Below are 20,195 nucleotides of genomic sequence, written 5' to 3' on the forward strand. Positions count from 1 at the left end.
AAATGATTGCTCCAAACCAGAGGACCAATATTATAGGGCACGGCCAAGTCAGGTGGTGCGAACATTAAATTGCGGATATGACTCACTGTATGCATGGGATTGCTCACATATTGGAAGATCCCTAGCATAAATCTGAAAACAGCTGGGTGGCACAAAAGGGGTACATCAAACCATACAGTTGAAAATTCTTCATTAAAGATCTAGAGAAAGAGGAAGCCAGATTGCCTAAACATCAAATAGTTTGTCTAGATAAGTTTAAAGTACTGTGCAAAATGTATTATAAGCAGTTACTATTTCTTGCCCATGGTTAGGCCACAGGAGACTACGTTTAAGGATGAGTGGGGAACAAAACGCACAAGAACTGTACACATTCCCTGCATATTTCAGGTTATCGTTTAGACCCTGACAGGACATCCTGGCCTCCACTCCTCAAGTCCGGCCACCATATTGAGAGATTCCTGCCTGCCTGCTGGTTCTCTCTCTGCCTTAATAGTATCCACATGTCTGGTAGTTACACTTAAGTCAGAGCTGAATGCCAAGCAGGTGTAATGTTTTATCCATGCATTCACCACTTATTTTTTTGTAGTTCACAAATAAACTTCTAAAGTGGTAGGGTGTTTCTGAACCTCATGAAAATGAATGGCGCTCATGTGCAGAAAGTGTCCTCGCTATGCATCATGGCGACTAATTATTTTCCCCGATGTGGACTATCCTATCTTACATGAGTGTCCTAGGTTGGGCTAACCAGTGACTGTCACCCCACCCTTAATATAGCGGTGTGACTATCTCTATGCTCTGGTGGTCCTATGGTGTCAGACTGCAAAGTAAAGGATTGCCAACTTTGATGCCAGGTGCCACTCTGCTGTTGAAAACCCTGGGGTTTTACCGATCTCTAGATGAAGTGAGGAAACCTCAAGGTTGGTGGATAAGGCATCTGCTGATTTTTGGTGGATGCCCCACATCTTCTGACCTGTAAATGGGCCTCTAAGTATCAAACAGAGGCCAGGTACACAAGTATTCATTGGTTACCCTAACCCATGTAGCCTGCTTACGCTCCAACCTACCATCCTTGAGATAAGTGAATTAATTTCAATATGTGGACATCTATGGCTGCTCTGTTTCTACTCAGAGTAATGAGTTTTAAAGTAGAAAATTGTACAACAGACATACCCTACGTAATCATTACAGTAAACAGACCTTAAGGAGCCTGTTCTCTGAAATTGTATCTGCCACACCTGTCTCCAGTAAAATGTGCAGCACAATGTATCATTGGGAGGGCAGAAGGAGTGGATAGAAGTGTGTGGATCTGCACCGATTGGACCTGATCCTTCTCTTCAGCCACAGGAAATAAGCAAAGTTTAGGTAAGTGGAAGCCTCTAGGACCAAGGTGTCCTGCTAGGTCCTACAGGAGTCATCCCTGAAGCCTACTATTCATCATCTATATCCCCTTGCGTGCTGCCGTCGGCCAACTCCCTAGTGCTGCCGTCGGCCAACGGCCGACACAGCCCCGCCCACTCTTCAGAACTCCCGCACCGCGGCGGTTTTTCCGCCGCGGTTAAGGCGATATACTCCCTCTCATATAGCCTAAGAAAATTTTGTGTAACAAAAATGAATGTGTCCTTATGTAATACAATTGGTGCTATGTAAAGGGCTCTGATACCCGATTCGGGTCAAGTTTGCGCTATATAAAACTCTGTAAAAAAAAAAATAGTACCTGATGTACCTACAAATGCATCCCAATAACACCCATATAAACTTCTAGTTACAAAACAGGCAATGCCATGATAACAATGGTGGAGGGGGGCACACTGCCTGCACACACCAGTCCTCCCAAAGCCTTCCACAATGAATCCTGTGTTTTCCACTGGCACAGATTATTGTATATTGGAATATTGTCTGACATAAATACTGTGCCCTAAATATTGTTTACAAACCTATTTCCCCATTAGGTTTAGATTTTATATTATTAACTCCAGTTGGGCGATATTTGTGTAAACAATGTTTAAGACATAATATTCTAACTACACTACTCTGGGACCTCCCCTAAATAATAGTTTCCTTTAGTTCGCACCTCATGCCAACACCAGGGCTGGACTGGCCTCCTGGGCACCAGGCGATTTGCTGGGCTGGCATGGTGGGGGCCAGTTTCACTGCCAGTGAGGGCCAGTTGTGTTGCTGGAGACCTACTGACCACGTTCTTACTTGCAGCGCTTCTAAATAAGCAATGCAAAAACAAATGGTTTTCAGTATGCTGGCACAATGAAAATTCCCTGCGCTGCTCGATGGCCATCAGCTTCTCCTCAGCTGAAAATGGCATTTATTAGTAGAATTGAAGCAGGAGCAGTCTCCTTTTGTAGTGGAACTTCACCCTGAAGATGCCAAGTTCTCGTGGGAACTCCAGCGAGAACCAAGATGCAAACGTGCCGCTCAGAGTGGCATTTCGGGAATTATGCCAGATGCGCATACAGGAGTAAGCCTCCTGGATCTTGGGCGAAAGTGTTTTTAGCTCAAACCTGTACCATGAGCTGCCTTTAAGCTCCTTAAACGGAGGTGAAATGGCTTGCCGCCATAGCCAGTCATCATATGTCTCTCTGGTGTAGGAGCTGGCTACATGTCCGAGCACGTTGCTGGTCGTGTCTCTGGGGCAGGGCCTTAGGTGTGGAAGACATTGATGCTGGCCTTTCAAAGAAATTCCTCAACAGGCTGCAAGGGTTACAAAACCAGGAAGCCAGAGTGTGTCATTAACTGTGATAGGTTGGCCACTTAAAACCAGCACTGAAAGCATTGTACTGGTTCCCGGTGGATGCAATGATCAGCGCTTTAGATTTCTCTACGTTATTAATAAGCCTTCTGGCAATACTATATTAGCAGTATAGGCACTCCCCAATGAGAAATGAATCGCCCAATGAGCACTCAGAAACGCAGGGAGGACCCTGGGCTCCAGACCAGAGGGCAGAACTTTACTACAGGCACTAGAAGGAATGCCCAAACTTGAGCTATTGGGGGTCGTCTTCTAAGAATTCCTTGTTGAGCGTGCATAGCCATTGAAGCACATATTGTAGGAGAACCCGCACTGTATCCAATTGGACTATTAACTTCACCCAGTTTCGTGTTCTTGCAAACTTTTCAACCACAGTGCTCTGAGGTGGCCAAAAAGTGAAGCAGAACAAAGCACAAGACAAATGGATGAGCACTGTAGTGCGGACCCTAGTCCTCCTTGCATCATTCGCCGTGCTTAAGCTGCACATAGATGTACACGTGCCACTGCACTTCCGGTCACGCATGCAACTTCCCCTTTGGTCAAGCATGCAACTTCCCTGGTGAAGAGTGCTTGTGCAGTTGGCCCGTCTTTACTTGCACGTGCTCAATGCACGTGTAAGTGACCCCTTGCACGTGTTCTTTCTAGCAGTGGCGTTCAGGTACGCAAAGAGGGAAATGATAAAACAGTCTAAAAGTGTATTGACTGCATATATTCCATGTTGTACCTTCCTTCCTTCCCAAAGCGAGATGATAACAGGGCTCCCCTCGGCTCCTGTGCTCCCCTCAGATCACTCTGGTATTGCGCAGAAGAGGCTCTCGCAGCAGCTGCTGATAACGGGGGCCGACGGGAGCGGCCTCATCCGTCTCTCCCGGGGTCTCGTCTGCCATGTTTACTGCTCTCCTGTGACGGGGTGAGCCGACCTGTCTGGAGCCCGGCGCTGCCGCTGCACCGCCAGGACACCTTCCGGGTCCATATTTCAGGAGGCGCGCGGCGCGAGGCAATATGTTTTCCTTCAATGCCCCTTCCTGGTTTAGCAATCAGCTGCAGAGCGGAGCCGGCAGGCGGGAGATGCGATGAGCACAGCTGATTGTGTGATGTATGGATCACGGATGCCACTTACAGGCGAGCATACATCTCTGGTCCGGAGGGCTGGAATGTAAAGGATCACTGAGGCCGAGGCCTGCGAAGGATCCTGCTATGAAGCCGCTTTTGTAGCAAAAAAAGTTTTACATTTTATTATTATCCCATGTACCACTTTCGTAGCTTGGCATGACTTCTGCAGCAGTCTATGGGGAACCATGGATAGTCAGAGCCGGCCAGTGGGCATGGTTTTAACTCATTTATTTATTTGTATGTCCATGGTTTTTGTAGGCCTGGCGGGAGAGCCCGTTTGAAATAGGCATTTAACGCTTTGAGCAGCACAAATGGTTATGAAAATAACCTCTAATTTTATTTAACAAATGGATCATAAGATTGACACATATAAAGTGCAGCAGCAAAAATTGCATATTAATCTGTAACGAGTGAGCGTTTCATTTGGCTTCTGCTCATGCAGCTCATCACAGTTAGTAAAGCACCAACTTTGCACTCACATTTAATAGTGTTTTAATTGCTAATCGGTGGTTCCAATACTCTTCGTTTTACCTCATTCCAGTCATTAGCTCATGAGGTGAGCCCGCCTACCCAGACAAACACGGCGTTGGCCTATTTCCCTTTGTCTTAATTAAAGAAAGATAACGCTCCCCACTACACCAAAGGTGGATAAAAAGGACCACCTGTCGGGATGACGTCCTGCACTGTCCTCAGACTTTCCTCCTCAAATGGTGCATAACTGAGAACCTCATTGCTAAGGCAGAGAATGAGGAAGATTGAGCTCGGAGTAATGATATGAATGGTTAGTAATTAAAACATTATCTCCTCGTACACTTTCTGGTTCCATGCATTACTCCTTTGAGTATTAACAATGCAAAAACAAAGCATTATGGGCAATTAAAACATTTTCATCTGAAAAATAAACATGTGATAAATGTATTGGTGCATCACTGAAAAATATTTAATTCCAAGTGCAGAAATTAATTTGTTCTATGAAACAGGTGAAGTAGCTCAGGAACCAAAATCACCACATCCTTCAATTCCCCAAAGAATACAGTAAGGATTTACAAAAGTAGAAGGGGTTATGTGACAAATCTCTAAAATGGAGGCCCCCTGAACTTCTGGCCAAGATGAAGACATGTTTCCTTTGAACCCTACCAGTACAGGAAATTTCAGCAGAGACTGTCACAGTAGTAGAACTTACCCACTGACTCTGCATAGGCGCAGCAGGCTTCAATCTCCTCCCAGCCAGACCAAAGATATTGAACAAAGACTTCCCCCTTTAAAGAAACCACCCTTGCCAAATAAATCAAAACATCTCTTTTTCATATCCAAATAATGTAGAGAAGCTTGTTCTGGAGCAGGTGAGCTAGGCATGAACTCAGACAAAATAAATGTCAAGATGAGTGGACTTTAGACTTAAAAGATGAACCTAATCTTAAAACCACCCTGTCCAGAAGAAAGGAGGACTTCAAGAGAAGGAACCTATTTCTCCCAATCTTCTCGCAGAAGTAATTGCCACCAGAAAAACACCTTTCACTTAAGAACCTGGAGAGATACCAAAGATAAAGCTTCAAAGGGAGGCTGTTGAAGAGCTGTGAAAACTAAAAACAAATCCCATTCAGGGCACCAAACTCCAAATTGCAGGACGAGAAAGAGAAAAACGCCTAAGCAAGGTTTGAGGACGCCAACTTTACCCTGCAGTTCCCTGAAATACTTAATGGCAGTACGCTAAAGTCTCAGGGTAGCTATTGCCAAGCCTAAAGAAAACACTTCCTATATAATCTAAAGAATGTTAACTTTTTCCCCTGTTAATGGATGGTTCCACATTATTCTCTGTACAACATTTCTAAAGTGACCAGCAAGACTGCAGTCAAATGTCTACCTGAAGCTTGCACAGCCCTCTCCAACTTCCATCATAACCATTTCATTTGAAGATCTACTCTCTTAACCTCCAAGCCATCAAGTGAAGCTGGTGAGGCAACACTGGCTGGCTCAGACTTGAGGCTAAAAGAGAAGCAAGTGTTGGAAACACCCATTCTGGATGTGCCAACTTCTAACACTAAGTGGGAAATAAGGAAGAGCAGGGCCAGAATTGTAAAACAATCACTAAAGATTTCGCCTTCCTGATCTTTGCCAGAACGTTTAGAATAGGGGGAAGGGGTGAGCACACAGGAGACCTCTATCATTGCATCTTATCAATTAATCAATTAAACAGGGTCTGTGAAGCATCGCTAATCACCAGTGAGGATCTCAAGGCGCTGAGAACCTAGCAGTGGAAGGGAGTTCAGTTGTACAGCCAGGTCTTGAGTCTTTTCCTGAATTCCAGCTGAGAAAATGAGGTTCAGAGGTGAAGGGGAAAGTCTTTCCAGGACTTCACAGCGAGGTAGTAGATGGAGCAACCGCCACCTTTGCATTGGCGGATGCTAGAGGTGAGCGTGAAGGGGAGAGAGGTGGAGCATAGGTGTCTGGAGGGTTGGTGGAAGTTCATGCAGTGGTTGATGTATTCTGGACATTGGTTGTGCAGGGCTTAGCAGGTGTGAATCAGCATCATGAATTGGTATCTCTTCTGAATTGGCAGCTAGTGTAGCTTCTTGAGGTGCGGGGTAATGCAAATGTGTCTAGGGAGTTAGTTCGAGAATTAGTCTGGTTGCTGAGTCCTGAATGGTCTTCAGTCTCTTCAGGATGAGCGGTGATTCCTATGTAGATTGCAGTGCCATAGTCAAGCCGGCTGGTGACTAGGGCTTGCGTGATGGTTTTTCTAGTTTTGACGGGGAGCTATTTGAAGACCTTGTGGAGCATGTGAAGGGTGAGGAAGCAGGCGGAGGAGACTGAGTGAATGGTTGATCACCCAAGCTCCTCCTCTGTGGACCTGGAACAAAGCATTGGACGTGGAGAACTCAGTCTCCAGGCTAATACGTGTCTATCACTGGTTGACCCCGAAAATTACTGGACTGAAACATAATTTTGGAAATAAAGGAATCCTTCTGAATTTGTTTCCTGTCATATTGTCCACTCCTTTGATGAGGATTGCTGAAAGGAAAAACACACGCTGCTCAGCCCGTTGAAAATTCAGAAATGCCAGAGCAGCTATACTTTTGGTATAAACCCAGCCTCATCCTTTTATATAAACCTAGGCTGTTGTGTTGTTTGTCCTGATGAGAGCCACATCCTCTTGAATCTGATTATTATTATGTTTGTTGGTGGACTGTTGAGTTCTGAGCACTTGCCCTCACACTAGCCTTTATTGGCCTGCTCGCACTACTGTCAAGTAGGTGGAGTTGGCCCAAGTTCCATAGTCATAGTAAGGTAGAACCTAGGATACCAGAGGCAAACAACGTCAACTACCACAGTTGGGGGTCCATTAAACTTTGTCTGTCCTGTGCCACCCCCCAAATGTGGTCTGACTCTTGCAACCAGAAGGAAACACATCCTAACAGCATCTGCAAGGACAGCCTATTTCTATAATGGTTCTGCACCCCAACTTCCATGTGCAGGTACTATGAAGAGAAGCATTCACCTAGAACATGGTGCTCAGTCAGAGGTGTAGATTTGCTTAATCTCCTGTCCTCTTTTTAACCTTATCCTAAAGGCCACCAAATAAAGTTGAATTGGACCTTGGAGATATTTTACTCACCACTACAATTATCAATTTTTTGCACTCTGCCCCTCGCCACCTATCTTCATTGCTGATCTTTGAGAAAACACCTCAGCTACTCCCCATTAGAGGAGTCGCAGCCCACACCTTGGACCTCTCCATCTAAGTGTGAGGAGGAAACCCATATGATGAAGCATGACACCTCACGTGAGTGAGGGTTCTCGTCCTGAAATGATTTCTCCTCCTCTCTTCAGCTCTGACTATTTTCATGACATACAGATTGTTACTACTATATTGTTATTTCTGTTTCATCTATAGCCAGGTGTACAAAGTGTGATTGTGCTCAGTCAGAGGTGACATGGGCAGAAGCTGCCGGGTTGTGGGTGAGTGTTTGAAAAGTTTCAACACTCCGTCCATCATTTCATTTTGTGATGTTGCGGTTGTATATCAGAGCTGTGCCTTGAATTCCAAACCATGGAACTGCTTACCCTCACGAGCCAAGCTCAGAAGGATTCAAAGGTAATCCAAAGATTGGTTTCTGGAAATACTTGCAATCCATAACAAACTGGCCAATAAACACAAAAAAGAAGACTCTTACAATAAAAAGAAAACAACGTAATACTGAACAGCCCTAACAACAAGACCAAGGATGCCTTCCTGGAAGATTGACAACCGAGGAAGTCTTCCGGTGGGTGATCCTTGGTGGGAGGGGTCCTTTTTCCTTAAGAGAAAGAGAAGTAGGACTACGTACTATGGTCTGTGGAGGTGGGCTCATCTCAAGAGAGTAATGACTGGAACATGGCGGTGGACTACGAGGTACTTGTATGCTGTCTGATCTGATAAAGAAAGCAGAAGTTTAAAACAGAGGTTTAACAGCAGATAATGTTGATATTGTTGGCTGTCCAATGGCAGCCGATTACAAGAATATTATGATGACATGTACAGCTGTCTCTGTGTTTCTATCAATAACTCAGCCACCTTGTAATACCAGGTGTAATACCTAGTATTACACCTTGTAATGCCAAACTGAACACATCTCGACAGTAAGAGGCTGAAGAGCACAGTGCAGACTCAAAGCATTCCTACACAAATCTAAACTAATCATTGGATCCTCTTCATCGCCTGCATCTTTTGCAGCATCCACCCAAAGACTGATTTGAGAGATCTGAGATAGGCCTGATCATGCTCTATACCTTAGGAATGAGGTCACACGTCAGCCCTGGTACCCTGCCATCTCACCTTACATAACTCACTGGAAATCAACCTCATTGCAAGTTTTGCTTTGAAACACAAGTTAGTTGCAGTACAGCTCACTGAAAATAACTGACCGAAAATAAGGTAGGGTTAAGGTCAGTGTCAAGGGTCACTGTAAAGGTCAAGATTAGGTTTAGGGCCATATTTATGTTTTGGTAGGGTTAGAGTCAGGATCGGTGTTAGGGTTAGATTAACAAACGGATATAGGGTTAAGAAGTAGGTTTTTTGCTGTTTCAATTTACAGCCACTTTTCAGTGAGATGACTGTTTGGTATGACTATAGGTTGAACAGCTTAAAAGGGTTTGCGGTGTAGTGTTAGCACCAATCTGTAATTGCGATGGCTTGTGTTTAGGTGCATTGACGTAAAAATGCAACCAACAATAGTCGGGATTAATAATATGAATAGACCCTTTCTCTCCTCCTCCAATCTTCACCTAGCCCCTTCTGCGCAGGGGTGGTGCCTTGCCTTTCAGGGGCTGCCAACCCTTTGGAGGACCCCTATTCGGTTCAAGATCAATGTGAGATATGGAGACTCTGGACCCCTCATTACATTCTGCGGGGGGAGGCCATCATTTTGCGTTATGCCACTGGTGCCTGTTTGACTCTGACAGCACTAAATAGCTGTTCATCTTAGAGAGGCAAAGTATGTGGCTGTAAGACATCCAGGTCAGGGCGACGAGGCTGGACATGTGTCTATGCTGCCCCATTGGCTCTCAGTTCATGAGAAAATCTGGTCTGATGTACTAGGCATGATATTTTAGTTGATGTACAGTCCTGGTCATTGCACCATCAAGAACAACATCTCTACCACCAACCACTCAGGCTGGTTCCATCACCTCTAGCAAAACTGTCACAGATAAGGGCTATGTGTGTTCCCTGGGGAAAGACTTGTGTCGGAAGCACCTATTCCTCTTCATCTAGCTGCAAGACTGTCCCCCAACTTAAAAGTAATGTGTCATGTTGTCTTCTCGTCTGCATTCCCAGGCAGAACCACTCCCTTGCTTAGCCTCAGCATCCTGCTGCTATAGCTGCTGCTGAGTATCTGCTCATACACCTGTTGCCTCAGCTTGGTATGTGTGCCCTGCCTGTGGCCCCAGGAGCGTAGCTTCAGGGGTGTGTTTGGGGTATTACAATAAATGTATTTTCTGAAAAAATGTTGAGTACCGAGGCTTTCAGCCGGCTATTGTGAGATGCCAGTCAGATTTCACCAAGGATTTTTACATACACACAGACAAAAACGCACACACACTCTTCCCTCTTTGTTTCGAAAGTCATAATTTTATTGGTTATTTTACAAAATATGGTGTTTTCGATCTTAGTACCCCTAACAATCCGCCTTCATCTCCCTTTCCACTGCGCCTTAGGCCCCTCTCATGCACCCTCCTTGTCCTATAATGTATTTAAACATATACCAGCCTGATGTCAGAAAATCTGAAGCACCCCTCCTCCCCCTTCCCTTTTCCTTCCCTCTCCCCCCATCTTATTGACCGAGCTACGCCCCTGTTTGGTCCTGATATTACTGCGGCAGCTTTCTCTGTTTGAACTCTGTTATTTTTCGAGGGCTCTCTTGCTGAACATTTAAGCCCACCCACATATGTGAAATATGTAGAACTGAAAGACAAGGATAAGCAGGCCGTCCAACGTGATATACAAGGGGGGGCCAATAGGCCCCCACGCAAGCATGGCGGGGCCCGGCCCCTCCCACACCCCGTCCCTTTCGGGGCCGCTTGCCCCGCGCCCTCGCCCCGGAAGTAGTTGTGCGCTTCTGGGGCGAGGGGGCGGGGCCGCGGCGGCGAAAGGGTTAAAAGCCTGGGGAGCGCGGGAAGCGGCCTCTTTGTGCCCGCGCTCCCAGGCTAGCTCCTCGCCCCACCGTGGGGCCGTGTAATTTTCTTTTTGTTTATTTTGCAGGTTACTCTTTCTTTCAGGCGCCGCTTGTGATTTCAGGACCTGGTATTTCGAGGACTGCAGTGGGTGTATCGTCGTGGACGCCGACCTACGGACGGAGCCGACGGAGAACTGCGGTGTGTGTGCTGCCGACCTGCGGAGGATTTCGGTGTCTACAGCGGCGTATCAGGGAAAGAGATATCCGGGATAGCGGAGCGAGGTCACCCAGGCCGACCGAGGTTTTCGGCGTCTACAGCGGCGTATCAGGGAAAGAGATATCCGGGATAGCGGAGCGAGGTCACTCCGGGCCGACCGGGCACAGAGGAAAGGGTCGTCAACGAGACACGAGGTATTGTGCGGGGCGTGGGGGGGCCTTAGCGGACGTGCGGAAGAGCCGGCATTAAGGTATTGGGGTGAGCGCGCTGCAGGCTGCTCATTGTGCGGGGTACAATTAAAAGCATTTGGCAGGTACGCGAGTGCCCCGAGAACAGTTTGCTAATTGTCGGGTTGTGCGATTGGCCGGGTGCAGGCGGGTCCAATTTGATGCGCGATCAGTGAAACCAAGTGAAGCAGGCACAGCTAGGGCAGAAGCCGGATGGGAGACCAGAAATCCCTTTATTAGCGAACCAATTTCTGCAAAGTGCTAGAGTTGACTTGTTTTTTAAAATTACGCTAAATTAACACGCTAAAGGTGCCCCGCATGTTTAAGTTGGGATGTATTGCCGCATATCACTGCTTTTATAATTTGTTTGAAGTTGCATGCTAAAGGTGCCCTGCCTGTTTATGTGTGATTTATTGCCAAAAATCCCTTTATTAGTGAAAACAATGGCAGCAAAGTGCTAAAGTGGACTGGTTTTGATATTTTAGCTGAATTAACACGCTAAAGGTACCCTGCCTGTTTATGTAGGCATTTTATGGGGCATTCAGGGTGGGTGAACTGGTGGCGGCCAACAAAGGTGATAGGATAGGCGGCCTTCAGCTGCGGGATATCAGCATAAAGGGCGACACTATGTGGATCAGCATCAGGAAATCTAAAACTGATCAGGAAGCTAGGGGCCAAAGCCTGGCGTTACATCGTGCAAGGAACAATCCCTGCTGCCCGGTGACACATGTTGAGGAACTGATAAGACAGCGGGCGCAGGAGTGTGTGGGGTCACTGCTAATGCATGGGGATGGGACTCCTTTGACCAGATTTCAGTTCCAGAGGGTACTAGCCATGAGTATGGCAAGAGCTGGTTATAACCACAAAGAGTTTGGGACGCACTCCTTCCGGATAGGGGCAGCCACGGAAGCAACAGCCAGGGGTTTGACCACAACTAGTGTGCAAAGGATTGGGAGATGGTCCTCAAGCGCTTATAAACGCTACGTGCGGTTGCACATGTTGTGAGAGCTGCCGCCATGTTGAGTATTGCTAATACCTGCTGTTTTTCTGGTTATTTACAGTTTCACGGGCCTGTGACGCAGGACGGAAACTACCCATGGATCATCAAGGCAACTTATCTACATCATGGAGGAACCAGGAGGACAGACAGAAGACAGTGGTCATCTGGGTAGTGGGGCATTCATATGTCAAGCGTGCTAACCAAAATTTTCTTGCAGGATCAGGCAAACAGAGGGTGGAGAGTAGGGGGTGCACGGTCTCCTTCCATGGCAGGGGGGGGCTCCGCCTCAATCAGTTCAGGGACTATATGTCGGACTTACTAGCACGACATACTACACCTCCCTCGGCGGTGATCCTTCATTTAGGGGGGAATGATCTGGCAGGTCTGGGTAGAAGGGTCCTCCTGGAAGAAATTATATCAGCAGCAGGTTGGCTAGCGAAGCGGTTACCAGGTAGTGTTGTAGTATGGTCACAACTGATACCAAGGATGCAATGGAGAGGGGGAAACTCAGTCAGCGCGTTGAATAGCTCGTTAAAGAGGGTCAACAACAAGCTGGACAAGTTATTTAGAACTCCGGTCTTACAGACCATTCCTCATGGTTGCATCTGGGGGGAGCACTTCTACCTGCGGGACGGGGTTCACTTAACAGAGGAGGGGAATGCCCTTTTTATAAGAAACATCCTGGCATGGGTGGAAGTTTTTGCAGGGAGAGTATGATCTTTCTCGAAGGGGTGTGTTCTGGGGGGGGGCCAGATAGACGGTTAACTACCTGGCCTGTGGCGGTAAGGTCATTAATCGGTGAGCAGCATTTTAAGGTCCTTACGGGGGGGCGGACCCATTCACGAAAGGGGCCGCCCGCGGGAGGGGCCATTGGTCTCTCTCAGAACTTCAGGGGCAGGATATGATATCCCGTTTTAAAGGGTGCGGGGGAGGGAGTCTACGCTTTCCTCAGGCTGGTAGCCACCCCTCACAACACTATGACGTCACTAAGGTGCGCGAGTGTCTGGGCCCTCCTGTTATGGTTAAATGGAGTTCAGGGAGCGCACGTGGGTGTAACGTGCCCTGGGTTGCGCATGCGCATCTCCAACGTGGGAGCGCAGCTGTAAAAGGATCTGACACCGGTTGGCGACCTTGCCGTAGGACTTTATTAAAAATATTAGAATGCAGTTTAATTTTCAGGATGATTAGACTCGATTAGGAAACACGCTGTACTAGCTATTTGTTAAGGTTAGCCCATCATACCATGTCGAAACGGATGTCAATCTAATCTTCTGAAAAGTGTGCATTTTAATAATTGTCAGAAATGTTTATTTGATTAAAATTTTTGATTTGTTTTATATTTTAATAAATACGGCCAGGGGGGGGCCCTGTACCCCCCTTGACTTCCAAAGACCCCCATGTGTTGACTGGTTGAATTGGGTAATTCAGTCAGTGTCTTAAGGGGGGAGGTGGCCGGCAGTCCAAGACCATGATACAAGGGGGGGCCAATAGGCCCCCACGCAAGCATGGCGGGGCCCGGCCCCTCCCACACCCCGTCCCTTTCGGGGCCGCTTGCCCCGCGCCCTCGCCCCGGAAGTAGTTGTGCGCTTCAGGGGCGAGGGGGCGGGGCCGCGGCGGCGAAAGGGTTAAAAGCCTGGGGAGCGCGGGAAGCGGCCTCTTTGTGCCCGCGCTCCCAGGCTAGCTCCTCGCCCCACCGTGGGGCCGTGTAATTTTCCCCACCCTCCATCCCTTGGTAGCAGTCCTTAGGGCCTGGCAAATGGTAAGTATCAGGTTTGTCAATGTGCCGGACTGTAGGTTTAGGGGGCTTGATCCAGTAGGCCTTGTATTTTCCGTTTACTGGAAGGTAGAACAGATGTAAATATTTTGTGCAGTGTCGTGATATTTTAACTAAATTCTCTCCTTAGGCCTTTTTTCCGCTTACAGGAGTATGTGTATATGTATATGTTGTGTGCTTTGCTGTGTATTAACAATTTTCTCCTTAGGCCTTTTTTCCTTTTAGAATAGCAATGTCGTATTTATTATGTGTGTCTGGCGGTAAGGTCATTAATCGGTGAGCAGCATTTTAAGGTCCTTACGGGGGGGCGGACCCATTCACGAAAGGGGCCGCCCGCGGGAGGGGCCATTGGTCTCTCTCAGAACTTCAGGGGCAGGATATGATATCCCGTTTTAAAGGGTGCGGGGGAGGGAGTCTACGCTTTCCTCAGGCTGGTAGCCACCCCTCACAACACTATGACGTCACTAAGGTGTGCGAGTGTCTGGGCCCTCCTGTTATGGTTAAATGGAGTTCAGGGAGCGCACGTGGGTGTAACGTGCCCTGGGTTGCGCATGCGCATCTCCAACGTGGGAGCGCAGCTGTAAAAGGATCTGACACCGGTTGGCGACCTTGCCGTAGGACTTTATTAAAAATATTAGAATGCAGTTTAATTTTCAGGATGATTAGACTCGGTTAGGAAACACGCTGTACTAGCTATTTGTTAAGGTTAGCCCATCATACCATGTCGAAACGGATGTCAATCTAATCTTCTGAAAAGTGTGCATTTTAATAATTGTCAGAAATGTTTATTTGATTAAAATTTTTGATTTGTTTTATATTTTAATAAATACGGCCAGGGGGGGGGGCCTGTACCCCCCTTGACTTCCAAAGACCCCCATGTGTTGACTGGTTGAATTGGGTAATTCAGTCAGTGTCTTAAGGGGGGAGGTGGCCGGCAGTCCAAGACCATGAGACATGTTGCGCAGTGGGACCAAACAGGAGAGGCCTTCGGATCAATCGTGTGGAGGGAAGACATGTGACTTGACATACAAGTAAATGGGTAAAAGTAGGCTCGTACATTCTTCATCTCAGGTTTGTGGACCAAGTTTGAGGATGTGAGGCGCAGCCTGGGACTTTAGATGACGAAACCCCCTGATGGAGTCACGTTCTTGAAACGTGTTGCGAGAATGTAAATACTTTTTCTGAAGCATGCTTTACAATAAGTTTTAGAAGATTTTTTTGATTCGTCTGAAAAAGACGTTTAAGAAAAGCACTGTGTCATACACGTGAATAAAAATTGGCGCCAGGGGGAAACGGGACGCCAGGTGGGGAGAGGCTGTGAAAGAACGGGATTTGTTTGTGCAGGAAATTCGGATGAGCATGTTCCAATGTGCTGCATTAGAGGAGACACCTTTCTTCTGCGAGGGTAGGCACCAGACGAAATAAAATAATTCTTTTTAAGAACACCTTAGCTAGTGCCTTGAAGACTGTATCGGATCCATGCCTCTATAGTTCCCAGGTCACACTGCTCGCTTTTAATCTCCTGCACTGCGCCATTACCTGCTCACGTGCACACCTGGCAGCCTCTCCCCACGCGCCGGCAGCAGGTAAGAGCCGGATCAAGGAAGCATTGAATGTCCTCCCTGGCACACTGAGGGAAGTTACACACGGTGCCCGCGCGCCCGGGGTGTGCGTGTGGGTCAGTCCCGGCGCTCACACACACACGGCCAGGCTGCAGCTGAACAAGCAGGGGGGCTCCCTGCGCCCTACCTCCGCCGTGGGAGATCAAACCCCGGACAGACAGACGTCCCGGCGCACGTGATAAGGGGCAGGGAGGAGGGGGACGGGTCCCCCACCTTATTGCATGAGTGTTATTTTTGGACAGTAACATTCCTCCCCTGCCACCACACTCGCGGGCTCCCCCTCACACACACACAGCCAGTCACTCACTCTCGGCGCGCGGGAGCAGGCGCTACCCCTCACTTGGGCAGCAGCCAGGAGGAGACCAGAGCTGAAGCCGCTGCCTCCTCGCCTGGGGGCTTTTGTTCCTCGGAGTCCGCCAGGACGTCCTCATCATCTCCAGCGCTGCCTGCCAGTGAGCGGTCGGGGCTCGGCAGCGCCCACACCTATTCATTCACTCCCGGCAGGAGCGCGTGCAGGGCGGCAGGAGGTGCCCAGGTGGCAGCGCGGGTAAGTGGCACTCGGGAAGGGGGCACAGGAGCTCCGGGTACAGGGCACTGCCGGGGGATCGTGAAGTATGTACGGGATCAGGACTATCCCCCACCCCCCAAGATTTCAAATACCACCCACAGTACTGTGTGGGCACAGAGAGGGACCTGTACATTTGATGCCACCTCGAAACGCACTTAGATGAATGGTCTTTTAAAATACTTTGGGATAATAATGTATTAAAAGTACGCATTTTTACTCTAAAGTTCTGGCTATACAGAGGCAGCGTGTTCACTGGCACGGAGCTCCTCGAAGGAGGTAGTGTTTTGAAGGACACGTGTGTGCGTGAGAGCGCTATGCGGCGAACACGTGAAATAGCACGAAGACACCTGCGTGTGTTTATTTAATTTATGGCCACTTGTTGCTTGACACCTCTCACTGAAAATGCTCCTGTGGGCGGGTGACCGTCGAAAGCGGTGCGCCAGACGTTACCAGTGTTTGGTGTAAAATACCAGGATGTGGCACCGAGACTCTGCAGGATACATCAGAAAATGAACTGAGTTCAGGCAGTTTCTTTTAAATAACATTGCACCGCGCCTGAATACAAGGAAGGGTTTCTTTTGAAACTGCATTGCTGTGTGCCAGGCGTTGGTTTGTTGACTGGGCTCCTGTGGCTGGCTCAGGGGCTGTCACCCAGGAGCGGCACACACTGTGCAGGGTGTGTGTCTGCCAATCATTAACCCAGGCAGCGGGCAGGCCGCCTCCACGGCTCTATTTACATCAAGCCCGAGCCAGCACGTTTCCATTTTACTTCTTTTTTACAGTATATTTTCCCCGACCTCTAATCCCCAGAACCAAATAAATCTCAAATTCCTGTTTCAGTTTTTTGGGTCGCCAGTGCATTAGTGCGGGAAGCGCCTGGTAAGCATTGTATTTAGCACAATTTGTTTACCCGGGGAAACAAGTGCAACCTAATACAGCGTGGAGAGGAGCGCATTCCTGGTGAGGTTTGGAGCTGGGTGGAAGGGGGGCAGTGGGAGGGGGGTTTGTGGGCTTTATTCCTGTGGAAAATACATCGGGGGAAGTCCTGTCTCTTACCATGTAAATGTTGACGAGTCAGTCCTATTACCTCGTTTGGTCTCCTGCACTACCACCTGTCTGGTAAAGAGAACGTGCTGCTCTTGACTGGTTATTTGAGTTGTTGGCAAAGTGCCAAGAAGCCGTGCACTGTCAGTTTGTATTAATTTTATATGGCGTGGATTCAAAGGATGGCACAATCTAGTAGCACTTATGCTCGGTTACCCTAGATTGCAGGGCATGCAGAGGGCGGCTATATGTGGACGGGCCGTTGTGTGGGAAGGCGTTCGAACAAAAAAAAATGTGTTTTGTGTTATTTTTGTGAAGTGGTTGTAGTATGGAGATGGTACAAAAAATGAAGAGCGGGTTCCAGATTGTAGCACCAACATGGACCTGGTACTTCTTCCTACGCAGATTTCTTTGGAGAGAAAGAGTACTACCCATGGCTGTCAACTGCTCCCTGGTGTGTAGTTGACTTTCGGCAGTCCTGGTTTGTGTAGCAACACCACTAACCATGGTGATAGTTGTAGGTTCCCCATTTCTCATTATGACTATGGGACTGCAAGTCCCAGCATGCTTGGCGCTGTTAGCTGAAATATAGATTTTGCTGTATGTTCCCCTCACAACATGAATTAGCCAACAGCTGTGCCTACCATGCCCTTGGTTGAGCTGAATGTTTATGCACAGTGTACACTGCTTAATTTGTGCTGGCGGTTTCCAGTGCTCGGCACCGGCACTTAATTGTCAACACCAATGCTTGTGATAGTCTGCCACAAGATAGCGCTGTCTGGCTAATTTAGAGATGACCACAACAACAGTCAATTATTAATTCAATATACATTAAAACAGACTATTACCTGACGCCCAAGCCATTCTTGTAGCTTTGGGGGTCTAGAATAGTCCAAATAGTCACAATTGTCAGAGTGTGATGGTTAGTAGTTGTGTTGTTATTACTATCATTGGCAGCATGGCGGAGCAATGTCTGGTGCAAGCTACAGTAGCCTCCTGATGAAAGCCCTGGCACTTATTTTTTTTTTACAAATTAAGCAATGTGTACTACTGACTGCACAACACTCACTGAGAAGCAGTGAAAGTGTATGCAGATTCTTTACCTTCAAAGGTGTAAAGCCGTTGTCAGGACAACTTTCACCTGCGGTCTGTGATAGACACCTTGTAGGTGATGGATTGAAGTATTCCATGTCAATAAAGCTGCACATAGTATAAAATACATATTGACTCTTTCAGAGATTGTGTCACACTCTCTATAAGTGGGTGGGACACATATAGTCCCTCCAGCCAAGCCTGATGACTCCAAGTGCAGTACCCCCACACCCCACCTGGTCTCCCCCCCCAAATGACCCAGCCTGAGACCTCACTTCGTTCTTTGGTTAGAGATTTGTTAACATCTCAAGCCTTGTTTTATTCTAAAAAACATTAAACAAACAAGTAACAGTCAAGCAAAAGTCAGAGAAATTAAAGCAACAACTTCAAAACTGTTTACATGAGTTTACATCCAGTCAGGTCTTTAACAGAGTCAGATATACATCGAGTCACCGAGCCAATCTACCACCCAATAAATTCGATTTCAGTGAGCTTCTGGTTGACTCGCCCCAGGTCACCCCTCACCTTTCCTGGACCCACTAGTTATATGGAACTGCCCTGAGCATCTCTCACTAAGACTCTCCTCTTGTGATCAAACACTAAAGGTTTCTTAAGCCACTTACGGAAGGCCAGCTCGCCTCTGGGCACTTACGCCTAAGGCGCCCCCACACCCATGATAGAGTCAGGCTGTACAACTGGGCCATGCCTTGATCCCCTGGCACGGGCTGAACTCTACAACGCCCAATGGGCCCATGTACCAAAAGGTGCCACCGCGCATGTGGAGCTAGGTTAGGGCTGCGAAGCAACCATCGCAACTCTTTCACTGGCAGATTCTCTATCAAATGCTGCAAGCACACCCCTCTGAGTCTGAGGTACCACAGACAAAGTTATCATGAATGCATTACTTAATAATTCGCAAGGATGACCTTAAAATGCCTGCCAACCATGAACTCACCCTGCCCCAATACTACAAAAGGCAACTGAAAAACGTGCACAAACCTGAAAATAAAAGGCAAGATTATAACAACATCGACAAAACCCAACAAACCACATAACCTATGGGTCTGGTGGGTTGAACGTTGAAGAAAGAAGGTGCGGTCGGTTGCAGGTCTCCCACTGTGGCGTAGCCTCGGGTGATGAGTGTGCGAGCAGTGAAAGCCAAAACAGATAAACCACAATTTCGCCCATTTAAAAAAAAGGATGCGGGACTCAAACCACAACCCCCATGCTGCACCGCAACAGTGAGATCCACGATGTCACCGCAATATCACTAAGCGACTGGCCACGCCCTCTGCCCTTTGGCGCACCGCACCGGAACTGCGAACCACTCCTGCCGTGCCACATATAATGCACGGTTGCCCCATTCGTGGTGTGCCTTTGGCCAAAAGAGGCCTTGTATTTCTATCAAGATTCACATGCATCCACTTCAGTTGCTATATCCAGACTCACATGCATCCACTTCAGTTGCTCTATCCAGATTCACATGCATCCACTTCAGTTGCTCTATCCAGATTAACAAGCATCCACTCCGGTTGCTCTATCCAGACTCACATGCATCCACTCCAGTTGCTCTATCCAGATTCACATGCATCCACTTCAGTTGCTCTATCCAGACTCACATGCATCCACTTCAGTTGCTCTATCCAGATTCACAAGCATCCACTCCAGTTGCTCTATCCAGACTCACATGCATCCACTTCAGTTGCTCTATCCAGATTCACAAGCATCCACTCCAGTTGCTCTATCCAGACTTACATGCAGCCACCCCAGGGACGAAGAAAAGGAGCAGCTGCCTGTGTCTCCACACACAGAGCTGTAAGTGCAGTTATGGGAGAGGCGGTGCAGAGAAAGGAGGGGGAAGGTGAGCAGTGAGGGGAGAGAAAGCAACAGAGAAGGGAGACAGAAACATATGGAGATAGCTTTTTGAGAGTTAAGAAAACAGTGTAGAGGCATTGGAAGTAGGATTGCAGAGGGTTATGGGGGGGTTAATAATCATGCTGGAGTTCAGAAGGTGAATGAGCAACAAAGATGCCTATTAAACTTCGTTTTAATCTTGTCTGATTTGCAGTGCTTTCAAAAGCAGATCAAATGTAATGATGTGCCTTCTGAAAAATTGCTGTTCAA

General features: G+C 47.7%; 1 protein-coding gene across 6 annotated transcripts in view; it reads left to right on the forward strand.

The window, feature by feature from the left end:
• The window catches only part of PALLD (palladin, cytoskeletal associated protein), a 1,062,357-nt gene that overhangs the window by 429,986 nt on the left and 612,176 nt on the right, over nucleotides 1-20,195 (forward strand). Inside the window, exon 1 of one of the 6 annotated variants that reach the window (XM_078677035.1) lies at nucleotides 15,234-15,331. The exons of 2 other annotated variants lie outside the window; for them this stretch is intronic. The gene's annotated coding sequence lies outside the window, so the exon portion shown is untranslated. Of the gene's footprint in view, nucleotides 1-15,233; nucleotides 15,915-20,195 lie in introns of those variants that run through there. 3 more of the 6 variants (XM_078677031.1, XM_078677034.1, XM_078677033.1) reach the window with 3 other exon arrangements.

This window comes from Lissotriton helveticus, chromosome 2_1, assembly GCF_964261635.1.
Source record: "Lissotriton helveticus chromosome 2_1, aLisHel1.1, whole genome shotgun sequence".
Lineage (NCBI taxonomy): Eukaryota > Metazoa > Chordata > Amphibia > Caudata > Salamandridae > Lissotriton > Lissotriton helveticus.